Source organism: Barbus barbus (assembly GCF_936440315.1).
Source record: "Barbus barbus genome assembly, chromosome: 1".
Taxonomy (NCBI): domain Eukaryota; kingdom Metazoa; phylum Chordata; class Actinopteri; order Cypriniformes; family Cyprinidae; genus Barbus; species Barbus barbus.
The window spans coordinates 42895575-42918513 of record NC_136729.1 but is presented as its reverse complement, the minus strand read 5'-3'; the positions used below and the strand labels follow the sequence as shown (position 1 = coordinate 42918513).

Genomic DNA, 22939 nt, shown 5'->3' with positions numbered 1-22939 from the left:
TATTACTGTAACATATTATCTCCTTGCACATTACACTGTGGGTTATATTGCTGACTGTAATAAAACCATGTTTATAAAGTGCGGCTACAGGTTTCCTAGACGCGTCTGCCTCGTGCTAGTCGTGTTTGGCATGTTCCCATGGAGACCAGCACCTTTCTTTGACAGAGTTCCGCCCACCTGGCCGCAGCTCTGATTGCGATTGGTCGGTGATAAGCGAGTTCTGGATGTTCATTGGCTCGCTGCGCTGTTTGTCAATCTGTGAGCAGGATGTGTACAAGTGGGTGAAGCGGGAGAGAGAGGCGGCGGAGCGGGCGTTTAGAAATGATGAGAAAGTAACAGTGCAGAGATTTCAGTCTTTATGTTGACTCTTGTCAAAACGTCTACAGCTTGGAGAAGATGAAATCTACGTGAACAGTCATCAAATCACGAGACACGGGTGAAATGAGGCACTGTCTGTGTAACTGCAGTGCAACAGGTAGATGAATTAACTTTGTTTATTCCGCCTCATAACCACTCAGACAGAAGCAAACACTTTTTATGGAAAAATACAATGATTTTGTTAGAAATATGCAGCAGACTTACTCTTTTAGATAATCAAAGCCTGTCAAAATAAGGGAAGATATTTATCTAACACGCAAGACCTGCAAGAGAATAATTTAAAAAGCTTGAAACATGTTTTCCCTTTAAATATAATCAGTATATTTTGTAAAGTCTTTTAAGGAAGCGGTGTTAATTGCTTGTTTATTCAGTGTGTGGTGTAATTGCGATTATCAGATTTAACAAGAGCTGCAAATGAAGCATAGCTCATAAAGATTTATTTATTACTGTACATATCTGAGAATGCCCGGATGTTTCCATCAGGCTCTTCTTCATAACACTCAATTACTGCTAATCAGAGTTTGTTAATGCAGTTTGTGTAAGCTTTACAATCTTCTCATTAACTTATTAAGCAGATAACTGTTATTGATATCAAATATAGAATGAATTTCCCTCTTTATCAGGTTGGCTTGCCTTAAATTTCCAGTCCAGAAATGAATATGATGGCAATAGGAAATAAATACTTTGCGAAAAGGTTGTTTAATGTAAAGATTTGTATATAAAAAAATAGTATGTTTATAATGTAAAAGGAACATAAGTTCAACATAAAAAACCTTATTGTAAAATGTTACAGAATAGGGTGGCAGATGTAAAATAAAGGATGTTCATTGACTTATAAATCTTAAATATGAATACACATGTTTTTAAATCTTAAGATAAAAATTTTATCCAAATCGACTTACAAATGAGGACAACAGAAGCAATCAAAACCAACAAAAGAGCAATAATATGTAAGTGCTGTGATAAGTCTCAGTTAGCCGAATGCAGTACATGTAGCAAGGATTTTTTGTTTTGTTTTATTTTTTTATAATAAATAAAAAGAAAACAAGTAGATAGAATAGAAAAAGAATAGAGAATACTAGTGTTAGAGGCTCTATTTATTTTAAATAAAAAGAAAGCAAGTATTGTAAAGAGTGCAAGTGTTAAAGGATCAAGTGTTTTTTAAAAATAAATAAATAAAAAGAAAACGAGTAGATAGAATAGAAATAGAATACAGAGTGCTAGTGTTATAGGGTCAAAGAATAGAAATAGAATACAAAGTGCTAGTGTTAGAGGGTCAAGTATAGATGGAAGAGATGTGTTTTTAGCCATTTCTTGAAGATGACTAAGGACTCAGCTGCTCGGATTGAGTTGGGTGGGACATTCCACCAGGAAGGAACAGTAAAATGTAAAAGTCTTGTGAAAGTGATTTTGTGGCTTTTTGGGGTAGCACTTAGAATAGAGTAGAGTAGTTTAAAAATTGCAGAATGCAAAGATCTAGAGGGAACATAAGTCAGAAGTAGTGAATTAGGGTATAGGGGTGCAGAGCCAGTGGTGGTTTTGTAGCCAAACATCAGTGCCTTGAATGCGAGCAGCTATTGGTAGCCAGTGCATATTGATGAACGGAGGTGTGACATGCACTCTTTTCAGCTCATTAAAGACTAATCTTGCTGCAATTAGATAAAATGTACAAAGAAGGAACCAGCATTTTTGTAAATTCTTATATTAGTTTTTTTTTTTTGCTTAATCTGACAAACTCGGGACATTTTATGTTACATGCTTTATTTTATATGAATGAATAAAGCCATATGAATAAAGCACATCCTTTCTGATTCCACAGAGATATGAGTGTTACACTGCATCTTGATGATCGGTCATGGTTGCTCTGTTGTAGATGTTCTCCGTGCCATTTGTTTTCTCTACAATGATTTTGGTTTTTGGTGCATTTCTTTACTAATATGAACCAGGTTGCATCAGCACAGACAGAGATCAGACCTTTTGTCACAGTTGATGAGAACTCCAAGGTCTAACCGTCAGACTTCAAGCAATGTATTTTCTCCATAATGTTCTTTTTTGCCCAAATCTTCCCTTTTTCATGAAGAAGTCCCCTGGTTTTCTCATTAATTGCAGCTGTGGTAGACGATACAACTAGCTATTGTGATTTCAGGCGGACAGACCTTGGTAAGTTTCGCAGCACATTGCCTAATTAGAACTGGTTACATGTGGAAAACAAAGGCAAAGTACGCTTGGGGATTGTGATATGTTATTAAAACCGTTTATTGCGGGGGCGGCTGGCTTTTAGGACAATGAGGGGGCCTATTGGAGATCTGAGGGACTTTAGCTGTCATCTGAGGCTGTGGTTCACTTTCTTTTCTTTACTGCTGCTCAAGGGAATTTTTAGTTTGTGCGCCACAGAGCTTTGTACTTCTGACCTTCATGTTGAATTTGTCTGTGCGCAGATGACCAGCCCCATTAAGGAGACAATGGATAATCCAGACCAGAGGAATGGTATTCTGTAATGCATGTACTTTTGAAGTAGACTGTCTGCTCCCAGCGTATTTTATGTACTGCAACTGTTAAGGCAAGAATTACGAAAATAGGCCCTTTGAAATTGCTGTTTTTAACTCAGATAGGGTAGATAGATAGGGTAGATAGAGTCATGCACAACACAAAACTTCACATTGCTAGTTAAATCAGGATTAAGGCCACAATGTACAGCAAATGCATCTTTAAAAGTCATTCTGCTGTTCATGTGTGAAGAGTGAAGAAATATCATGTCTGATATGAATGGTAGGAAATCTGATATTTTGAGGTACTTTGAAACTTTATTACCACAGTGCATGACTGCTAAAAGGTATTGTACCATAATGAAAGCCTGACAGTTTGATCAGCACCTTTAACAGAATTAGTTTCTTTACATCAAAAAGCTTTTTGGGTTATGTTTTTTATATCTCACCTTTCCATTAAGTGGCCTCGTGCTGAATATTTTTCAGATGCCCTTTTTCACCGGCGCATACCAGTCAGAGAAGAAAGAGTATTTGCCACGACATGAAGAGAGTAATTTCTTTACGAGGCACTTGCTCTCAGCTCGTGTAAATGTATTACTAATTCATTGGGTTCCTCCTCAGCATTTAAAGAGGAGCTGCTTTTTTTTTAGACGAATCTGGCCGCTGATGACTGATGAAAGCGGGTGGTGTCATGTCACAGGTTCAGGGCTGCTGCTAAGGATTGTGGGAGACGATAATGCGCACCTAGCTTTGATGAAAGATGATGAAAATTTCAGGGAGTAAAGGGCCCCACAGTGTCTTCCAGCTTCAGGAAATAATAAATGTCATCTTCATGCTTTAAGGAGCACTGGAGGTTTAAGCAAGACTTTATTTTAAGAATGCAGATTTTAGCTTTATTTTTGGAAGTGTCTGAGAATTTAACATCTATGAAAGAGGTATACGGTTTTGACATCCTAATTGTTGAGTATCTAGATTTTTTAATTGCGATCATAGATTTCATCTAAAAGTATTTGGATTAGAAAAACTGTTTTATGCCATATTCTGATGATCCCATCTCATTTGAATTAAATGAAGCTGCAAAACTGTTTATTTCAACATCAACTAGTCAGTTGGTTGCCCTAAATGTTCACCCAAAAAGGAAAATTGTCGTTTTTTTTTCCATGCTCAAAATTTGCTTGTCAAACACATCTACTGTGTAGTGACCATTTCAATGCAATTACTAATAATGGGGCTGTTTTCAAGCCTGAATAAGGATGCATGATGGGCAAAAAAATAAAATTGCGTTCAAACTATTTATTTATTTATTTATGCATATCCTGCTTGCAGTATATCCTGGGTGTTGCACCATTTATATTGAAAGCTTGATTGAACCAAAAAACGAAACAAAACAAAACAAAAATATTGTTTAAGCTTAGTATTTCAATGTCATGTAGTGCAACATGTTTATAGTTAATGTGATGGACAACATCTGTGGTTACTCTGCTAAGACACCTTTTGTGAACTTGAGAACTGATGTCCTTTGCTTGCAGATGCCACCTTATTTTAATATTTGGAATCTAAAACATTGGCATTTAGTCATTTGTAAGTGTGGCTTAAGTTTGCTGTTTTGAGGGCCACTGTTTTTTTTTTGTAATCCTTTCGATGCCAAGTTTGCAGTTTACAATAATTGTGAAAGGTTGTTTTGACACGGTATCTGTTGGGTGTTGCTCCATCTAAAGTGCAAGCTTGATTGAATCAAAAATGTTTTACAATTCTTAATTGCTGCAAACCCCTGTAAATAGAATGTTTTGGTGCTTCATGAGTAGACCTAAAAAATGCTATTGCACATTTTATCCTTCATATAATGTATTTAGCTATCGTACAACAAATCTTTCAAAAATATTTGTATTTTTAACAATAAAAACAAAAGATATACTGTTTAAATTAGGATTTCGCTACTTTGTGGTTGTCAGACGTTAGTGGCACATGCTCATAGTTAAAGTGATGAACAACACTTGTGCTTATTTTGCTAGGACACCTGTGTAAACCTCAGAACTCTCGTCATTTGTTTGCAGATGCCAGTTGATCCAGATATTCTGAATCAAATACATTGACATTTATACCTTTTTATGTGTGGCCTAAGTTTTATGTTTTGAAGGCCACTGTTTTTACCAAGTTTTTTGATGTTTACAGTATTTGTGAAAAGTTATTTTGACACATAGTCTGTGATCTCCCTGTACACTAAGGCCTCTCTGGCATAAAGCGTATAATTTGCGATCTATTTTCTTTCTATGTCTCAAGTTCAGAGTGGACAAAATAAATGCACATTTTCTCCAAACTCAGCTTCTCAGTCTTATAGTGAATAGAAACCACCATGACCCAGCCAGTCGCATTAAATGGCATTCTACTGTTTACAAGTAGCAGTTTACTCGCCATTACGCTTGTGTAAACAAGAGTGAGTGCGGATCATTGTAAAAAACAGGGTCTGAGTGGTTGGGCTTTTATAGGGCATATTCTCTTACCCTCTCTGACACTGAGAAAGCTTTATATAGACTTGTCCGATAAATAGTGTTTGTCCTCCCTGGTGTATTGTGGGAAGACAGTGGCAGGCAAGTGTATGGAATCTCTGATACGTCAAAGGACAGGTCGGATGATTTAGTAGACGTGTAGGAACCCGGACGGACAAATGAGCCTATAGCCACAATTTACCGAGACAGGTCGGGCTTTGTCTTTGAGACTTACAAGTGGTGTTGTGATGGTCTAAGAAGCAATTCATCTACTTTGAAAGGATGCTCCCTGAAGTAGGCCTATGGCTTAATACCTTGACAAGCGCTTTAAAGACGTGCCTCTTTGTCAGTCTCCGCAAACGTCTCTCCGTCCGTGTATGCATGCATTGCACTATGGGAGCTGTGGGGGTATTAGGAGCCGGGAAAGATGAAGAGATGTCTGTCTGTGGTCTGTTTGACGTTACAGACCGCATGCGCTTGCTGATACTTGATCTGATGTTAATGTGCCGCTCTGTGAGAGAGAGCGCAAGAGAGGGAGAGAGAGCGAGTAACGGAGGGGGAGATGGGCAGATAATCCCGTCTGCCTGATGAGATTGAAGGCTCGGATTGATTGATCGCCTAATCATAGGAGGAAATGGGCCTGAAAATGAATGGGACTCAGCCCTTGGCTTGCCGGGGAGCCGGGCGGCTGGATCGCAGGGGATGTTAGCTGCAACTCTACATGGCCTTAATGTGCACGGGACCTGATTTCATTTGCGTCTGATATACAGTTATACGATCCCTACTAAATGATCAAATATAAAAAGCAAGAGGGGGAGCCAGGCAAAGGGTGTAAATCAAGCTTTATTGCTGGAATATTACTTTTTCATGCCATCTGAAATTGATGCTCGCAGGAAGGTGAACGAATGAAAATCCAATACGAATTAGCACCAGTGGAAGCGGCAAAGACGAAAAGGAAGCCGAAAAAGAGATGACGAGGATGTGAAATACTAGTTAAGGGTACCGGCGGATTATATTTTTTCCTCCTGATTAGTTTCGCATTATCAGCCCGGTACCTCGCAGATTTGTTTTGAGAAATTTCCTTGCAACTGGGAGGCAGGATTACGAGAAGATCCTGTGCCGTCATGATGAGATAACGGGTGGGATTCTCTCGCTTTCAAAGGTACCTGAGGTTTCAGCTGCATCTGAGTGTGTAACCCAGAGCTATTCTTCACCTTACTGAGGTAAACTTCATCTCGGAGGGATCTCTGCTGGTGAGCTCTGCTTTGCATGAACCCCAGCCCTTGGTGGTGCCTGTAAATGAGACAGGCCTGTCACATCCTTTCGGTCTCCGAATCTTGCTGGTGGAGAGGTGCATGGTTCATGCATTTATCTCTATTTCCACCTGAAGCCCGACAGACCGGCAATAATACTGGCATGTCCATCCATGCCAAATGTCCATCTAAGCCCAAAAGACAGCAGCCCTTTTATGATTGGAGCGTGAGCGTAATGAGGGTAAATTTAGCGCTTAGCTGCCATTTGTAAGTGGAGGTGCCATGGCAGATCAGGGGCAGTATGTGACTAATGAGATGATGTCTGTTATCACCAGCAGTCTCGTAAACAGGGAGGTCATTTGGTGTGCCAGCCCGCATTGTGGATATGTGAATCTTATTTGACAGAGAACGATGACCCACACCGTCCCTCCTGGCTTGTCCCTTTGGATCAGTGGCAGTGGCTGTCACAGAGCTGAAGATGATTTCTACTCGCTGGACACACTCGGAGCTGGCAGGAAAGGCTTCAGTTAAGCTCTCTTTCTTTTCAAGCCATCCGTTTTTCACCGAATGCTATCAGTGACCAAGAATATATCGTGGTTAGAGTGTATTTTACCACGCTCAAGTGGGTTGTTTTTCCATCATTTTGATAAATATTTGGCCTTTTTGCACTTTTATTAGAGAGAATATACAGTCCCCAGGGATTTACATAATCTTGCACATTGGCTTTCATATATGTTCAAAGCAATAATCAACATAGACATTGAAGGGGACACTTTACACTTTACCCCCAGTATTCAGATGATCATTTGGATTTTCAGTAACTAGTTCAGAACTTTTACATTTGATCCAATCCAATTCACAATATCATTATATTGTGCTCAATGACATTTTAGAATGCCATTTGTGGGTTTCAGGTAGGCCAGATGAAACTCACTTCTGGTAGGTGACTCCCTTGTAGATGGTGGGTGATTATCCTCTCTGTTTCCTCCTAGAGGAAGGTGTCTGGGCTGCAGATTTGGGCAGGTTTCCAGTCTGCATATGCTTTGGAGTCAGCAGAGGGCGAGACAGAGACTTTGTGAGGCCTCAGTGTGCCTGCTGAAGGAGAGGGAGCTCGCTGATCAATAGAATTGATCATGAAGTCAATACCCCAGTTTATATCCCTCTCTGTTTACTCCCACCCGGCTGTTGGCGTGTTAAACAGAGTGTGCTCTAAGCAGTCACCCTCGGGACCCTCTAAAAGCCGCCCTCGCACCCACCATTGATTGACACGCAACAAGCAGCGGGAAGTGTTGACAGTGCAGTGGCCAGATTCTATTTCCAAATTCCAGCAGAAGATCAAGACGAGATGGCTTGGCATATCCCAGCAGCTCCACACGTAGTGGTTTCAACAAGTGTTCATGCGTCCTAACGGTGCTGAGTTTCTGATTAGCCTAGCTCAAAGAGTCTCCAAATGCAACATTTAATCAAATTTGGGATTGATTTATTTTCAAGGACAAGAACGGATGACCTCAGTCTTACTCAAAATGATTTCTCTTACATTTTCCTGGCCGCTATTAACAGGGATCTCAACTGTTCTGTACATCTTGCATCCAGAAAAATAGCTTTGTTCATTTATTTGTAAGAACTCAATATGTCATGTGTTTCATTTTTAAAGGTAATTGCGAGTATATTTTTAATGATATACTCTACATAGTTTCACGCTGCCAGCTGATTTCATCCTTTTTGTATGTAGACCTTGGGCTTTGCTCATGTAATACAGTATAATGAGAAAGATAATTGAGATATCAAAACATAGTGTTTGGAGAGTCTGTTCACTTCAATTTTCCATTAGCACAAGCTCTGCTCTGTAAAGTGAGTTGACAGTAATCTTGAAACAGTGAATTATAACCATGACACTTGACAGAAAAGTTAAATGACTGTTTTTGTGCTGGATTGTTCCAATAGGACCAGCGTTCTCTTGAGAGTGACTACTTTTCTCTGTCTCTCTCTCTCTATTAGCCCAAGCCCCCCCCCCCCCCCCCCCTTCAAAAAAACTGACTCTGAAGACCCTGCAGTGATTTAATCTTCACGTGATTTGAATACGTTTGACCTGATACAGACAACACTAATTACAAAACCAAATCAGCTCTTTAATACAGTGCAGGGCTCCAGACAAAAAAATCGAGTAAGGAGCCATTGGCTCCTATAAAAGAAAAACTTAGGCGCCAAATTATTTTTTTAGGTGCCACAGAATAAAAGTGGTTTATTTTATTATTATCATTTTATTTTTCCCCCCTATTTTAACATTTAAATCATTTTGTCATATGTTTATGTCTTATCTTTTCTAGGCTTTATCAGCATTTTAATCCATCTTGTAGATGATCAGGTCGACCGGGGGACTAAGGTTCACTTAAAGTGTGAATTAAATGTCTTTTACAACTTGAAATATACAGTCACAAAGAATTGTTCGTTACACAGAATCTGTACCAATATCATAAGCATCACTTGGCAACTGAGTGCAGTGCATCCTATAAATGTTGTCACGTCTTTCACACATTCAGTCTGTTTTTCTTCATTAGTAAAATGCAATTTTATAGGAGGAGTTGAATCATGTACAACAGAATAAGTAAAAATATTAATATGCAACAGCGCATGAATATAGCAAAACGCTCCTCTTTATAGTTATTTTTCTAGCTGACTGATGAGTTTATGGACACTGAGTGGTTATTCTGAGGTAAATGTATTACAATGCAATGTTTACAAGCTTTATACATTTCCTCAGTTTGAAACACTGAATGAGCTTTTACATAAAACAGTTGTAGCCTACTATAGGCTTTCTTATTGCCTACCTTTTGATCATGTTCATTTCATACTATAGTAGTAAATCGAAATATATAATGGCTTCACTTGCTGCTTTAACTGAGGCGCTAAAGAGATCGCGCCTGAGCATTAAGTGCGATACTCTCCGCTCGCGCGATCCGGACGCATACACGGACCGTGTGGACGCGGGGTGCTGGTGTTTATATTACCGAAAGTGTGCGCTTGTGGTCCGCATTAAAGAGCACCCAAACCGCATCATTTGAATTTCGTAGCATTTTAAAGCTGATACTTTGTTTATTAAAAAGTAAGACAGCACAAAGCTTTTTGCGATTACTGGATGGCAAGTGCGCTTCAAATAACAGGAAGTCCATGCATTAACAGAACACAGCCTATAGACTAAGATCTCGATAAGAAGATCGACCGGACAAGTGTAAATGCATCTGGTTGTTGAAACCACATATGGTAATTTTACTCCTCCCATAATATTAAAATAATAGACGTGTGAGAGCGTTTTATAGGCTATATGGCATGTTATAGTCAGATATGACAGCGCAATGCAACAAGCATCACCGCGAATGAGTAGCGGAATATTTCTTCAGCAAGCGACGCGCAAACTGAATGAACCTGAAAGTAAGCCGCAGACGCTCAACACACAATCTTCTTCATTAAAAGTAGCGAGACTAGCCTATCTTTCCAGTGCTGATGCCGCGCGCTCTCTTGATATTGAAATTAGCTGATAATTAATAAAATTATCCATTGCTTGTGAACTCCGTTATATTTGCATATGAAGCGGGAATTGAAGAACGGATTTATATCCGTTTTGCGAAGACACATTTATGTGGCCAAGTGTAAATGGGGAAACGTTTTAACAAATCATATAGATATCCGATCAGAGAAAATGCATGAAGTGACCAGGTCTCTCTCACTGCGTTCAGCAGACTGTGTGCGGCAGAGACGAGGACTGTTTGAAACTCTTTTCAGTAAAACTTTGATGCGCATCGTCTTATGTAAGTTTAATACGTGAACATAACAAAAGATGTGAGCGCAAAACAATCGGGAAAAAAGTCCTTTCATGCAAATTATATATAGTCGCCAGTGGCGACCTCAGCAAAAACTTCACTCGCAAATTAATATTTTTGGTCGCAAATGCGACCATTTTAGTCGCAGTTTGGAGCCCTGCAGTGCTGTGCATATTTGTGAATATTTGGCACTTTGACGCAGTGCAGAGCTGCTACTGTGATAAGAGCTTGGTTGATGTCTAGCTCACCCTATTTGCCTGTAGGGTCGAACATCACACAGCCTTTTTAGGGCCAGAGTTTAATTGGTGCCAGGTTGTCTTTGGCATTTCAAAGTGCAGTTGCACTTACCGAGTCAACGTTGCCTCTCAGTGTCTGTTTGCTTGATAGCTCAAGATGTGGTCACCTGGAACGAAATGTTGTGCCTCGCAGGACCACAGTGCTACATAAATACAGATATACAACAATAAAGTAAAAAAACACTATAAACCTATACACAACTAACCTACTGACATATTTTAACTATAAGTATACTATATATAAATATTTACCCTATATAAACTAAAAATAATAAGATAAAAAATACAAACTATACGAATGCTTCACATAAATACTGTACATGTGCAAAGAGAAACATTTTGAGTCAAGCAGCTGGTTGGGGAACAGTGCAGGATGATTTGTAGTGCATGAGCATGTGAACATACATATATTGCTGAGTCTTTTGTGGGATTGTGTACACACAGCAGTGTGTGTAAAGTGTCTAGTGCACATAGAGGAGAGTGTGTTACTACAGGTGGTTTGTACAGGCCCACTCACCTTACTTTACTTTACTTTTAGTCATTTAGCAGACGCTTTTATCCAAAGGGACTTACAAATAAGAAAAAGTAACTAAAACTAAAAGTTAACACTCTGTGAATACTCTATACACACCCATTTAAGAAAATACAGAAATTAAATAAAATTGACAAATGCATACAACAACATATAAAGGAAAATAAATAAATAAATAAAATAAAAATAAAAAGCGATACTTATATCCTTTGCCGGTGTCCTAGCCCGGTGGAGTCGCACGGTAGAGTCGATGGTCTTTACACTCTTTACTTTTTACTTTTAGTCATTTAGCAGACTAAAGACACCTGTGTGTAGCACACTTCGAATTGCACAAAAAAGTTCCATACAGTTTTTTCTTTGGTGTGGTAAGGTTTAGGGTGGGGGGTGGTCCATGTTTCAGGAGGTAGGGGTTTGCATGGGGTTTCAGAGGGGTGCGGGGTGGTTTGGGTTCAGAGCTCTCACAGCCTGGGGGAAAAAGCTGTTAAGTAGTCTGGCGGAGCGGGCTCTGATGCTCCGGTACCGTCTTCCTGATGGTAGGAGCTGGAAGAGATTGTGAGAGGGATGGGTGGAGTCCTTCACGATGCTGTTGGTTTTGCTGGAGCATCGTGTAAGGAAAAAGTGTAGGCGCTGTAGTGCCTTTTTGGAGAGTGACATGGTGTTGGTGGTCCAGGTGAGATCCTCTGTGATGTGCACCCCCAGGAATTTAGTGCTGCTGACTCTCTCCACAGTCGAGCTGTCGATGGTCAGTGGGGGGTGGTCAACAGAGTTTCTCCTGAAGTCCATCACAACCTCCTTTGTCTTCCCTACATTGAGGGACAGATTGTTAGTGCCACACCATTCAGCCAGCTGTGCCACTTCCTTTCTGTAGTGCGTTTCATCGTTGTTGCTGATGAGACCTACCACTGTTGTGTCATCAGCAAACTTGATGATGTGGTTGGAGCTGAACTTGGCAGTGCAGTCGTGGGTCAGCAGCGTGAAGAGTAGCGGGCTGAGCACACAGCCTTGTGGGGCACCTGTGCTCTGTGTGGTAGTGCTCGAGGTGTTGTGGCCGACACGGACTGACTGGGGTCCGGTTAGAAAGTCCAGGATCCAATTACAAAGGGAGTTGTTAAGGCCCAGCAGGCCTTTAGTTTATTTATGAGCTGTTGTGGGATTACTGTGTTGAATGCCGAGCTGAAGTCAATGAACAGCATTCTAACATAGGAGTCTTTATTTTCTAGGTGGGTAAGAGCCAGGTGGAGGGTGGAGGAAATTGCATCATCCGTAGAGCGGTTTGAACGGTATGCAAACTGGAGCGGGCCGAGTGTGTTGGGGAGGCTGGTTTTGAGTCAGTGCTATGGGACGGTAGTCAATTAGACAGTACAAAGGTGATTTCTTTGGTACCGGTATGATTGTTGTGGATTTGAGACATGTGGGGACGACTGCCTGGCTCAGCGAGGTGTTGAAGATATCTGTAAGCACATCTGTCAGCTGTGCAGCACAGTCTCTCAGAACACGGCCAGGTATGTTGTCAGGACCCGCAGCCTTGCGTGGGTTAATCCTAGATGGGGTCTTCCTTACGTCGGCTGGAGACAGACAGACCGCCCGGTCGTTGGGAGGTGTGGGCAGTTTTTGTGCAGGTATGTCATTCTGCATTTCAAACCATGAATAAAAGTGGTTGAGTGCATTGGGGAGGGATGTGTCATCATCACAGGCCTGTGGCGGGGGCTTGTAGTCAGTGATGATCTGAATGGCTTGCCACAGGCTCCGTGTGTCTCTGCTGTCTGTGAAGTGATTGTTGATTTTTTGAGCATATGACCGTTTTGCATTTTTGATGCCACAGGACAGATTGGACAGATTAAAGGGACAGGACACTAAACATGCTGTCGACTGTTATTAAAGGGATAGTTCACCCTAAAATTTAATTTCTGTCATTATTTACTCACTCACATGTTGTCCCAAACCTCTTAATTTCTTGTGCTGAACACAAAAGATGATATTTTGAAGAATGAGGGTAACCAAACAGTTGCTGGTCCACATTGACTTTGATAGCAGGAAAGAAAAATCCTATGGAAGTCACTGTGGACCAGCAACTGTTTGGTTTTCCACCTTCTTCAAAATAGCATTTATGTTCAGCAGAAGAAAGAAAATCATTCAGGTTTAAAACAACTTTTGAGTAAATGATGGTATAAAAATAAAACATTATGACAGAATTGACAGACAGATGACTATTTAGTTTTAGGGGGAACTATTCATTTAACGTTAACAAAACAACAAAATGCAAAGAGAAAAATCACTCACTATTCTTGACTGAAAAACTTTAATACAGTTGCTTTAGGAATCAGTCTATCTAGTGTTTTATTTTTATATTTGTTCATTCAATTTCATTGAATGCTCCTGCTAAATACACCTTTTGTACCTGAAAATAATGCACTGTTTGTTTTATTTGTATATTGTGTATATTTGTAATGTGTATCTTTGTTCTTATTTTTTAATAAGAAAGATAAAATGATGACAAAGATTTTTATCTTCGCCCACTTTGGCCTAAATATCTGCCATGTCTTTTTTTTTGTTTTTTGTTACCTTGAAAGGCTTTGTCTTTCTAGTTTGGCTGTAATGCTCAGACAACTTGTAAAACCAAAATAGTAAAACCAACATGACAAAGAATCGTGATAAAATCGTGAATTGTGATATTTCTGAAAAAGAAATCGTGATATGATATTTTTCCCATATCGCTCACCCCTACCAGACAGTGATGAATCTCTATCCGCTCGGTAGCTGGTTAGCCTGTGCTGCTGAATGGCGTAGTCCGGGATGTTGTCGTTTAGCCATGTTTCGGTGAAAACAAACACACAACAATCCTTTGCCTCATGTTGTGTAGACCGACTGAGTTGAATTAAGTCCAGTTTGTTTTCCAGAGAGCGAACGTTTGAGAGCATGAGTGTTGGAAGAGTCGGTCTTTGGCGATCATATATGTTTTGGAGTGATTTCCTTGTGAGTTAGCGGTAATTTTACACTATTTGGAGATGAACAGACGACATTAAAAGACATAAAAGCACTGTCTTTGGGACCCGGAGCAGCCGCTGCGTCTGACCGCGCCGCCATCTTGGATCATTACATCGTTCCAGTTCCTTTTAACAGTTACTGTTAATTAAGGGTTCCATAAAGTATTCTTTTAGTGCATTTATTTAAGGAATAAATATTTTGAATGAATAAATATTTGTAATAAAAGACATAAGATATGCCATTGGAAAACAGTGAGATAATTTAAATAGTCTATATATTTTTATGTGTTTACATTTTTAATGACTTTTCACAGTCTTTTTAGAATTATTAGATAAATTCAGTATTTGGCGTTATACTACGTTAAACTATACTATATTTTATTCATTTATTTTAGTGCTGTCAAACGATTAATCGCGATTTATCGCATCCAAAATAAAAGTTTGGTAACACTTTAGAATAGGGAACACTTATTCACTATTAACTAATAAATTCGTAATTTGCTGCTTGTTAATAATTAGTAAGGTAGTTGTTAAGTTTAGGTATTGGGTAGGATTAGGGATGTAGAAAAAGGTAATGTAGAATAAGGCATTAATATGTGCTTAATTACTACTAATAAATGGCTAATATTCTAGTAATATGCATGCTAATAAGCAACTAGGTAAGAGACCCTAAAATAAAGTGTTACCAAAAGTTTTTGTTTACGTAATATATGTGTGTATACTGTGTGTATTTATTATGTGTATATAAATACAAACACATGCATGCATATATTTAAGAAAATTATGTTGTTTATATATTAAATATATTTATATATCATTTAAAATATAAAGAAATGAAAGAATATGAATATATAAATGTATAAACGTAAATATTTTCAAAAATTATACTGTATGTGTGTTGTATTTCTATAAACATAATAAATATACACAGTACACATATATATATATATATATATATATATATAATGTAAACAAAAACTTTTATTTTGGATGCGATTAATTGCGTTTAATCATTTGTAGTAGTCGACTGATATATTGCAAGGCTGATATATCGGCTGATATTTGGTATTTTTCAAATATCGGCATTAGCTGATAAGTTTTTCTGTTTGGCTGATGTGTTCAAGGCAGGACTTTTATTTTGACAGCGATGAGAACGGCAGCACCTGAGCACACAGTGCTCATATTATCCCTCTTGTTCGCTGTTGTCGTTAACAGTTCTAAGACGGATATCTAATGACCAGATAGAACTGCTAAACAAAGTAATTAAAATGCATACAAAAAAGTTTTATAACGATTGCTTTAATATTAGTAGTAATAGAAAGGCAAAATTGTAATACTTTCTCGTTTGCCATCAGCATTCAGCAAATATGCATTTATATCATTTAAACAAATCTTTGAATGACTAATGAACATTTAGGCCTAATTTCACAAATCTTGCAGACTTAGTCGAATCTAGTAGAGATCTTGTGAAGTGTGCATTTGTATCCTGCATGATCACATATGTTCTGTGTGACGGTCGATGCATGTGAATTGAATGCGGACAGGAGGAGAGTTCAGTTTCAATAGAAAGGCACGATAGACAAACTTTAAGCTTGTGATTTCAAATTATGCTGTGCTTTATGCATTTGCCCACTGTCATATTCATGTCATTTTCAACGTGTGCTGTGTGTAAAATGAGTGTTACCTTGGCTTTATTTGAAAAATATGATTACCAATGCACACAAACTTCACAGAATACTGAGTGCCCTGTTGGTTACAGTGTTGACTTCCTTTTGAATTATATTTTTATTAAATATTTATTTATTTGTGAAAAATACTTTGACCTCTAAAGTCTAAGTATGTTTATTTTACACATTTATTTTTTAAATCCATTTTCAAATAATTTCAAATTTCTTAAATATTAATTAACATAAATACAATTATATCGGCTTTATATCGGCCATCGGCCACCTTGCTTTCCAAGATATCAGCATCGGCTGTCAAAAAACCAATGTCGGTCGACCACTAATCGCTTGACAGCACAAATTTATTTAAAAAAACACTACTAACAAAATGTGTATCTCAAGCTTTATGTGATGAAAAACTATTACACAGTCTCACAGTCAGCTGTATGTGCTTGATTCACTAAAAAGAACTGACTCAATAGAACTGACTTAATAGAGTCATTCATTCAGGAGTCAACCTACACTGGTTGCACTGTATGTGTTTGATTAATTAAAAGGAGGAGACTCAGTAGATTCATTCGTTTGGAATTCGGAAAAACACTGGTTGTGCTGTATGTTTTTGATTTGCTGAAAAAGAACCGACTCATTAAAGTTATTCATTCTATAACCCAACTGCACTGGTCTCACTCTCTGTTTTGCGTTGCAGATTCATTAGTGATGCTGTAACTCCACCGAATAAATAGTGCAGGATACTCTGCCAGAATATTTCACTATGGTGTTCTGTTTGCATTGACGGAAGAATGCATATGCAAGAACTTTTAATTGAATGTTTTTTTGGTTCTGGAATTTTTAAAACCAATGGTTCTGTTTAGATATGTGGGCAGCAACCTCTTTTGAGGGACTGATGGTTGTTTAATGCATCATTTACTGCCCGTAAACAGTTTGTGTAAAGGTGTTTATAGATGATTCGTGAGCGCCCCTCACCCCACCCGTCCTCCAAAAGGGTTGGCCTGAGTTACACAACTTTGATAGGGGCTCAGTAAGGGTAGGACGGGCTAGACTGTGGTGGTGGAGGTGGTTTTGGGTACTGAGCACATAAAAGCTTCACGCTCAGCTGGGGCCATCTGCCTTCCAGCTTCTGAATTACTCCACACAGCATGGCACCGACTGCAAACGAGAGTGCGAGTTCATTATGGTATGCCGCATGTGTTTTTCAGCACCCTTTTTTGGCCGGGCATCAGATAAAAGTCATACTGCACTGGGCGGAATAACAGAAGATGTGGAGGCCCTTCTGTAAAATTGACTTTAATCTTTTTGCCTTTTCCATGTCACCTCCAAACATGTGGAGTCTGATATGATAATAATGTGAACCTGTCCTGGGTATTAGAGTTAAGCTGGCTGATTAGGCCACACATCGATTAGTCTATCACTCAGTACTGACCGGTTGAGAAATGCAGTGGCGATCTGAAGGATGAGGGCTCTCACACACACACACGTTTGTTTTTGTGAATTGTGGGGACATTCCATAGGCGTAATAGTAACCTACCCCTTACAGGAAACTTTGTGCATTTTTACTTTCTCAAAAAAAAAAAACTCACTCTGTATGATTTATAAGCCTCTTGAAATATGGGGACATGGGGCAATGTCCTCATAAGTCACCTTCTCCTTGTAATACCTATGTCATACGCATGTCATTATACAAATGTATGTCCTCATTTGTCACAAAAACGCGCACATGTTTGTTTTTGTGAAAAGTGGGGACATCCCATAGGCGTAATGGTTTTTATAATTTACAAACTGTATGTGCTATTGCCCTACACCAACCCTACACCTAAACTTAGCCCTCACAGGAGACTGTGCATTTCTACTTTCCCCCCAAAAAATCTCACTCTGTATGATTTATAAGCATTTTGAAAAGTGGGGACATGGGGCAATGTCCTCATAAGTCACCTTCACCTTGTAATACCTATGGCATGCCTGTGTCATTATACAAATTTATGTCCTCATTTGTCACAAAAACGTGCGCACACAGACACACACACACACACACACACACACGTTTTATGCATTTCAGAGGGAACAAGGCTATTTATCAGACAGATCTTCCATTTATTCTCATTTCTGTTTAAACTGTTGGTGTGGGTGTTAATGCTTGTGAAACAGACTGAAAACAATGTTTTTCTGATAAATTCCTTTTTTTGGGAAATAAGAATTGGTAGTTTTTGTCCAGAGACTGAGTGTAACTGAATTATAGGAATAGTTCACCTAAAAGTGTAAATTGACATTATTTATTCACCTCTAGTCACTCGGAAACTGATTGATAGAACGATAGACTGTGCACGTTTATATATATATATATATATATCCATATAATATATACACACACACCAAGATAGACATATAGATCTTCCAATTTTTATTGGTAAATAAATAGAGATATGAATGCTGAATAAAAACGGTAGTGCACATTTATATTTCAAGGCTTAATCAACTGTGTGTCTTTCTGTGACCTTAAAGGTGATGGATCACATTTAGGGATTCCTTTGAGGCTAACAAATTTTGGGACCCATTTTACCCATATACTTTGACCTGACTGTGTGGAGAAATTGTGAGAGAAAGAAAAACAGAAAGAGAGAGAGCAGTAAAGGTTATTGTTACAGAAGTAGGACTCGGATAGAGAAATGGATTAATTGACAGGTATTTATTGACAAAAGCTGAGCAACAAGGAGTGAGACAGGTGAGTGGTGATCCTGGAGGTCTTCGGTGAACTGGAGAAGTGTTAACTTGAGTATCTTCTTTTGACAGGGAACTTGGAACACGAACTGGACACATACACCTCACCCAGATGGCAGACAGGGACAGAACACAGGAGCAGACTGACTGGGGATCACTGGAGAACACACTCGGAAGGAGACACTGCAGGTAAGTTGACAAGGAGGTAAGTAGTCGGCATAGAGCTGTGATAGCTATGGCAGTCCTCTTCGCATGAACGAGACCGGACACTGGGGTGCTGAGCGGAGTGTGTGTATTTAAGGCATGGCTAATGAGTGGCTCAATGATGGGCAGGTGGGTGTGATCAGTACTCAGGTGAGGGAGTGCGCTGTGATTGGTTGGTGACAGAGCCTGGCAGATCTGTGACACTACCCCCCTCTCCTACCCCCCTCTCCACGGCCCACGTCGTGGTGGTCTACCCCTCCCTCTGGGTGCTGGACGTTCCGGATGTCTGACATGGAACTCTTCACTCTTGATCCTAAGACAGGATCAAGAACATCTCTAGGAACCCATGATCTCTCTTCTGGGCCATAGCCCTCCCAGTCTACAAGACACTCCAGCCGACCACCACGGCGTCGGGAGTCCAAGATCTCCTTAACTTGGTAGATGGCGCCGTCTTCCAGCATCAATGGGCGAGGGGGTTCCTCCTTGGGGCCAGGCTCTGTGGAGGGAGAAACAGGAGAGAGGTAAGGTTTAAGCAGTGAAACATGGAATGTGGGGTGAATTCTGTACTGAGGGGGAAGCTGAAGCTGGTAAGTGACCGGGTTGACTTGCTTGATTATGGTGAAGGGGCCAACAAATATGGGATTTAATTTCTTGCAGGGTATGCGCATCCTGATGTCCCTGGTTGATAGCCAGACCAGCAGCGTCCCAGACCCTCTCGCTCTCTCGGAACCAGTAGTCTACTGATGGTACATCCGCCAGTTCCCCAGACCAGGGGAACATGGGTGGCTGGTAACCGAGTACGCACTGGAACGGAGTCATACCGGTGGCTGGTTGGCGCAGAGAATTCTGGGTGTACTCGGCCCAGCCAATGAACTGGTTCCAAGAGTCCTGGTGGCCATGGCAAAAGGTTAGAAGGAATTGTGCTACTTCCTGGATCTTTCTTTCAGTCTGCCCATTCGTCTGGGGATGGTATCCGGAGGACAGACTGATGGTCACACCTAGGAGCTTGAAGAAGGCTTTCCATACTCTTGATATGAATTGGGGTCCACGGTCAGAAACGATATCCTCAGGGATACCAAAGTATCGGAAGACGTGGTTGAACATTAACTCGGCAGTCTCCATTGCTGTGGGTAAGCCTTTGAGAGGAAGAAGACGACATGACTTAGAAAATCGATCAACCACCACCAGAATGCATGTGTTACCATCGGAGGCAGGAAGGTCCGTAACGAAGTCAAGTCCTAGGTGTGACCAGGGCCAATTGGGAACGGGCAGAGGAAGCAGCTTGCCTGCTGGTAAGTGGCGTGGACTCTTGGACATGGCACAGTCTACACAGCCTTGGACGAACCTTCTAACATCTCCGGCCATATTGGGCCACCAGAAGTGATCTCTTAGCAGCGAGAGGGTGTTGTTGGCCCCTGGGTGGCCAGTGCCCAGAGATGAATGTACAGACTGAATGAGGGGTGTGCGTTGAGCCCTGGGAACATATTGCAATCCGGGTGGACAGCCCGGCGGAGTGGCCGTGGAAGCATTGGTGGGGGTGAATGGACTTGAATTCCACTGAATGGGAGAGTGGCGCTGGCCTGGCCATGGGACTGGAGATCACGGTAGTGGAAGAACTGGTGGAACTGGTGACGGAAGTGATGGGAGGTGCAGGCGGTGGTGCCGGTGTGAGAGCTCGTCGGAGTCTGTCTACGAGCTCTTGGAAGGGGTCGGGAGTGCTCACGCTGTTTGTCTGTCGGTGATGGTCTTCTGTTACAGAAGTAGGACTCGGACAGAGAGAGATGGATGAATTGACAGGTATTTATTGACAAAAGCTGAGCAACAAGGAGTGAGACAGGTGAATGGTGATCCTGGAGGTCTTCGGTGAACTGGAGAGGTGTTAACATGAGTATCTTCTTTTGACAGGGAACTGGACACACACCTCACCCAGATGGCAGACAGGGACAGAACACAGGAGCAGACTGACTGGGGATCGCTGGAGAACACACTCGGAAGGAGACACTGCAGGTAAGTAGACAAGGAGGTAAGTAGTGGGCATAGAGCTGTGATAGCTATGGCAGTCCTCTTCGCATGAACGAGACCGGACACTGGGGTGCTGTGAGGTGTGTGTATTTATGGCATGGCTAATGAGTGGCTCAATGATGTGCAGGTGCGTGTGGTGATCAGTACTCAGGTGAGGGAGTGCGCTGTGATTGGTTGGTGACAGGGCCTGGCAGATCTGTGACAGTTATAACCCAGCTCTTGTCTGAACAGTCTGAGGCCTTTAATCCAGGAACAAAGTAATTAAATTCCACCTTTGCAGAAAAAGGCCAATTAAAGTTGACCGCACGTCTCAGAAATGTAGGCATTTGCTGGCGAAAGTGAGCTCTTTTATCAGAGCAGTGGGAATCTTCACCCTGCTGCTCATGCTATCCTTGAGAGCACACCAACACTGTGCCATTTACACGCTAAGAACATGTGTCCCTCTTCTGTAACTGGTGAAAACTAGAGGTGGATATCACTAACTACTGATACATATGCAATACATATATCATGATTCAGTACATTGCAGTGCATCAGAATTTCACAGTTAGATTGTGATGGAAACTGTGCCAAATGTGTAAGAGAGACCCAGTGTGTCCACAGGAATTTTATTATTTTTTTTAATTTTAAATTTATTTATTAGGATTAACCCCTTGAGATGTACCATCTCGTTTTCGAGGGGGTCCCGCAATGTATTACAATCACAGCATAGTAACAAAAGGAAGAAGATTAAATCTGTGGGCTAATACTAAATCTCTCTTCCACATAGCTTCCTGTTCTTTTTTTATTTTATTTTTTTACGCTTCTGTACCAAAAGTAATAAAATAGACTATTTTACTGTGTATTTTCAATGTAATTACCTTAGTAACATGCTCAAATCCTAAGTCTTTTAGTTTCACTTATGAGTTTAATCTTTTTGTGCTTTATATCAGTGTTGTTTGCTGAGTTGCTGCCCAGATTTGATTCCAAATCAGTAATTTTTACAATTCTGTCTGGTTAGTGGTGTCTATGTAAACAGTAGTTAGTAGGAGCTTATTAGGCTTTGGAACGGAGACTTTATATTGTTTAATAAAGGATACACTGTAAAACAATTGATTTTAATAGTTGTAACTAAAAAATATTGGGGTATGTTTTACAAACAAATACAATACTATTTCAGTTTTTCTACTTCAAAGTTTCACAATTAATTCAATGTTTTACTTGCCATTGTTTGTCATAATTTTTTTAAATTTACTAGCAAATTCAGAGTTAATTTTTTTTAAGTATTGTTTTAAATTATTCACCAAACATTTATTGATTTGTTCATTGAATCATTAAGGCCTTTCACATAGTAATACCAGTAAATTGCCGTAAAATTACCGGAACGAATTTACCGGTAAATTCAAAAATGTGCAGTGGCGGCCCGTGGGTTTTATAATAGAGGAGGCACACTAATTGAATTGGTCTGGGGATCCCTGCCGATTATTATTATTATTATTTGCTTAACCACTTTAAATTGGCTTTTTGGTTGCTTTTACTTTTAAAACGACACACAGCAAGATAATATAATTTCACTTACCTGGCCGATCACTTGAAGCAAACTTCCATCCCTTCTTAAAAGTCTGTGCTAACTGCCTGTTGTGCCATTTAATTAAGCCGCGACTGCTGTAGCCTATATCCAGCTTAGGCTTGTTCTTCCTTTATTTTTAATTTGTATATATACTGTTTGAATGACAGCTTGGTAAATCTGTTGGTGATCAAATATTCAATATCGCTACTCATCATAAGTACTTGGCACATTATCAACACAGCAGGAGAAGTTCAAACTAATATCACGTAAATTACGTCTCTATGATGATTGTTTGATATACCAGAAGGGAGGCTAGCCCTTTTCTCAACACTCCTCAGCGCTGAAAGTGAATACTTGATGCTGATTGGTTAATTATTTTTTTACCAACGAAGGCACGAGAGTTCAGCGCTCCCGCTGTGTTTGTAAACATGGAGGGGTATACATATACGCGTGGTCAGTGTTTTTGTTGATGTTTTCATTTTTGTGTCAAACTTTCACATTCATACAGCACTTTTGGCCTAGAGACATCGCAAT

The 22939-nt window shown here is 40.1% G+C and overlaps 1 pseudogene across 1 annotated transcript in view; it reads left to right on the top strand.

The window, feature by feature from the left end:
- The first annotated feature begins 283 nt into the window (after positions 1-283).
- LOC306870409 overlaps positions 284-22939 on the top strand; it is a 202268-nt pseudogene continuing 179612 nt past the window's right edge. Inside the window, exon 1 of the transcript in view lies at positions 284-475. The product of the transcript in view is annotated as an uncharacterized misc_RNA (transcript). The remainder of the gene's footprint in view (positions 476-22939) is intronic.